We start from the raw sequence: 4,614 nt of genomic DNA, 5'->3' as shown, positions 1-4,614 counted from the left end.
GCTATAAAGTGCATTTCATGAGCAGGAGGAGCCTGGGATGTGTCCTCAGTGTTTTCTTGGCCTGTGGACGCTGTGTCCCAGCTCAGTGACACAGAAATGGGCAGGGAGGGCTCCTGCTCAGGGGCTGCTGCCTGCACACACACAGGAGCACACAGCACTGCTTATTTGTGGGGCTGTTGCAAACAAGGGTCACCTTTGACTGTTTCTTAATATAATTCTTAGAGTGTTTCTTAATATAATTCTTTCTGTGTTTATGGGTTTACCCTTAAAACCAACAGGGAATCATTCTTGGTTAAAAAAGTATATGTGTACAAAAGTCCTCTGAAGAGAGAGTTCTCAGTCCCCCTTCTAGAAAACTGTCCTGCCCTTGTAGAATTCAACTAAATGTTCTTCCTAGGAGTAAAGTGATCCCTGTGGTTTGGAATTAAGCTGAGTTGAAATAGAGAGGGATTCAAAAGAATGGACTGGGAAGTGTCTCATGTGCTCCCACCACAACGTGAGCCAAGGGCAGGAAAGTGAAGTCCATGCTCCCTCTGGTCACTGCACTGCACTGATTGACACTCCAGAGAAGACAGAGGTGGTTTGGAGTAAGTGAGGATGTATGGAAGGAAAGAGTGGACTTTGGGAGTTTTAATGTAGAAATGACAGTAGGGGAGAAGATTGCCAGGCAACAGCTGTTCTGGGGGGGTTTGTTATGATGTGAGGCCCAGCACCAACTGAGACCTGGGTCAGATTCTGTCCCAGCAGGTCCATGACAGGCACTGAGGTGAGCTGAGGTTCATCTGGAGCAATGGCAGTGTCCTCTTTAGCAATGGGCTCAGGATCTGCTGAAGGAAGAGGGACAAGAAAATCAAGATGTTACCTGGCCAGAGGCACTGAAAGGCAGCTGTTTAGACCAGGTAAGAATTACTTTCGCAATGGCTTTTTACACTTTTCTTTTCATACAGGGTGTAATTAATCTTGTGGGTGTCTAATTACTGTTAGGTCTAGAGTTTTGTGGGTTGCGTTCTCCACCTTTCCATTACATTTTGGAGGGACGTAAACCTCATGTTCCAGAATGCAAAGCAGCCACTAATGACTCAGACTGGGAGGAACCTCTTCAAGGAGGCAAGAACTCCATAACTCTCCAGAACAAAGGATCCAACCCTCACATTTGAGGTACTTGGATCTGCACTGCCAAGGCTGGATTGGACAGACCATGGGCTAGAGTCAGTAATCCACCACACCGGTTCCTGCTCGTCATCCTTGTGGCAACACTGCACCAACAAACCCAGAATAAGACTGTTGTTAAATATGACTCTGAACAGCCTCAAAGGAATTAATTAATAAGCACCAGTCTATTCCTGGGTGTAATCCAAGCCTTAGAAACCTGAGCAGAGAAGATTTAGAACATGATAGAGATTGAGCAGAAGTTTTTTTTCCATCGGATCTCTTAACCTCCAACTCCAAACTTCCCAGCAGCTGGGTTCTGTGTGGATCTCCTCAGTGCCTGCAGGAGCAGGAAGCACAATTCCTAATCCTCCACACTCTCACTGGCAGATGAGATCTTGATTTATACTCAGCAGTTGTGAGGGTTGATGGTTGCTCCTGGAGTCAGGGGCATGGCAGGATCTGCACAGACGTGTGGAAACGTGGATTGTATCTATGGTTTTGTCAAGCAAACAAAGGCTGTAATCCTGCTCCAGAAAACATGTTTCTGCAATAGTGCCCGAGGCTCTGCTCTAAGGCTGCTCCTATCTTCCTACTCTTTGTGGTTCCCCACTTCTAATCCCATCTTAATATGTGGTGCTACATATTTTGCAACATTTCCATTGTTGGAGGATGACTGTAACACCAAATCCTGTGCCTCTCCTTGCCAGATAACTGGGCTGGAAACCGAGGCTGTCCGGGAATGCTGCTTGAACTTACTCAGCACTCCTGTTCCCTCCCACAAAAACTATTTGCCCAATGTTTTTTAAAAACATTGTGGAGATATCATGTGCCCTGATTTCTCCCAGCCTAGATCCAGCATATTTCTTGCTGATGAGATAGACAGATCTCAAGTATTTTTTCATAAATTTGTTAGTAAATCTATGTTCTGGTGATGTTTATATACAGGTTCACATGCCATGCCACTGAACACAGAGGAATGATGAGTGAACTTTATCCTTGGGATGGAATAGGAAAAACTAAAGAATCACTAAATCAGTGAATATTTTGAAATTCTAAAATAAATTCAAATGGAAAACAGCATTAATGAAGAAACAGATCCTGTATCAATAAAGTGGAAGAGAAGCCCTCGGGTAGGTGAGGCTCCAGCACAAGTGTTGGACGTGGATGCCACCTGCTGGGTACCCACCCACGGAAGCTGATGGGGAGCAAAGTCACCTGGGAGAGCTGGAAACCGGCTGAGAGCCCTGTGATCACCTTGGCAGGAGCTCCAAGGCAGGAATCCCGTAGAAAGCTGAAGCCACACTCAGGACTGGGGAGGATGCTAAACCTGGTGCCTGCTTCATGCTCATGGCAAGTACAGGACATTCCCGAGCAGAATTCCCAGAGCTGCTTCTCTTTCAAGACTGTATTCTGCTGTGGCTGCTCTACAGCCTGGACCTCAGATATTTTTGTCTACCTAGGAACTTTCATCACCAGTAGGATTTCTTGGAAGTGCTCTCTGCTGTGAAACCAAGTGGTGATTTGATCTTGTGAAGTGCTGCCAAACAATATTAGCAGTTTTAACTTCCCTGCTGTGGGGTCATCCCGCGCTCCCTCTGCGAGGAATCTGCAAGGACTGAGCTGCTTCATCTTTCCAGTTCACGGGGGACCATTTGCTGCTGATCTTCAGGAGAAAATCACATTCCTGCTCCATGGTTGGAAGCACTGTGGAGTGTGGTGAGGCAAAAGCCTCAGCTCCTGAGTAACCACCTTTTTGAGTGCCACAGCACTGGCACAAGGCAGAGATGAGGAGGAGGAGGGAGAGGAAGGGGAAAGGGAGGAGGAAGAGAAGGAGGAGGCAGATCAGTCCCATACTGGATATTTGCTCACTCAGGGATGTGCAAGTCAGAGCTCTCCTGGGCTGGCCCAAGGAGATGCGAAGAGTTTGTTGTTACTGGCTGCTGAGCAAATGAGCTGGTGACTCATCAGTCTTTGCCACATGCTGCTTTTACAACTGGCCTGCAGGAGTTCCAGACAACTGGGCTTTTATCAGCTAAAAAGGGAAATGAGCTCAGTTACTCTGGCTAAATCCAGAGCAATCCATTTGTAGACTGAGGACTTAAAGCTATATAATGGTGATCACTTTCAAGAGAGCCACATTCTCTCTTGACATTTCTCCTCCTTTTTGGTTTAAGAACATCCTGATGACCAAGGTCTTTTGGCTTTTCCAGTTTAATTTTATCTGGGGTATCTTTTTGATGGATAACCCCTGTTTCCTGCTTGTTCCTCTCCTAATGTTTGTGCAGACCAGACGAGCCTCAAGAAGGAGAAGCCAATTCACTCTCCCTTTCCTCGGGGCCCTTCTGATGCTGTACCACGCTTGGCTCACACACAAGTTGGCATCATCTGATCTCCTGCACAAAGGATGCTGGAATGCCATGAGATGAAGGAGCCATACCACTGATGGTTCCCCTCAAAATCAGTTTTATATGCTAGACTTGGGGCTTGTGTCTCCAAAAGGAAATGCCAGAGCTGGGAAGCAGATGTGTACATGAGATACTACTGAAAAGTTAAACAGGAATTGGCAGGAAACTGCTGTTGGAGATGGACGCTTCCATTGTTTTATAGACTGCAAAGTGATGTTTGCAGAGGAAGGTGTCCTGCCTTTAGTCCTTATCACCTCACCTGCCTCACAAAGGTAATTTGATGGAGGAAGCCCCAAAGTACTGTTTATATCTCCTCTGAGGCTCATGGCAGGGCAGTCACAGCCACATGCAATGCAAACATCGCACTGTTAGAATGTCTTTAATCCCCAGAGGTCCGATCTGAGCAGGCAGCTCGCTCAGGGCTGGGGAAGACGGAGGCACCAGGAGCAACACCTTGTGTCCCATGAGCCACAACTTGTCACTGTGTCCAGGCAAAGGCCACCACGTCCTTCCTCCCCAGCTCCTGGTTTGTGTTCCGACTTTATCCGCTGGAGAGGTGGGGCCTGTCGTGACCCCTCCAGGGCACCGGGGCATCGCCCGGTGCTGCTGTTTGTGCCCCTGAGCGCACTGACTCCGTGTTGGGTGATCCGCCTCTCCCGCAGCGGTGAGCGCCGTGGAACCGCTCATGCAGGGGCGTTCGCGAGGGCAAACAGCGAGCGCGACGAGCGAGAGGCCGCATTGTCCTGAGGGAGAACGGAGCCCCCCTGCCCTCGGAACCCCTCGGAGCCCGAGCGACCCCGCTCCGCTCCCGCCGAGCCCCGCACCGGGGCCGGCCCGGGGCCCGCAGGGGGCGCCGCGGCGCACGGTACCGCCCATCTCGTGACGTAACGCCCACACCGCCTCTCATTGGTCTCTCACCGCCCCGCCCGGGCGGCTCCTCCCCCGCGGCCGCCGCTGATTGGCGAACACGGAGCAGGTCCCGCCCCCCGCGGCAGCGCCACCGCCCCCTGGGCCCGGAGCCGGAGCGGCGCCGCGGGGCCGGGGCGTGCGCGGGGCC

Source organism: Motacilla alba, chromosome 19 (genome assembly GCF_015832195.1).
Source record: "Motacilla alba alba isolate MOTALB_02 chromosome 19, Motacilla_alba_V1.0_pri, whole genome shotgun sequence".
In the NCBI taxonomy this organism is placed as follows: Eukaryota; Metazoa; Chordata; class Aves; order Passeriformes; family Motacillidae; genus Motacilla; species Motacilla alba.
This window is presented reverse-complemented; position numbering follows the sequence as displayed.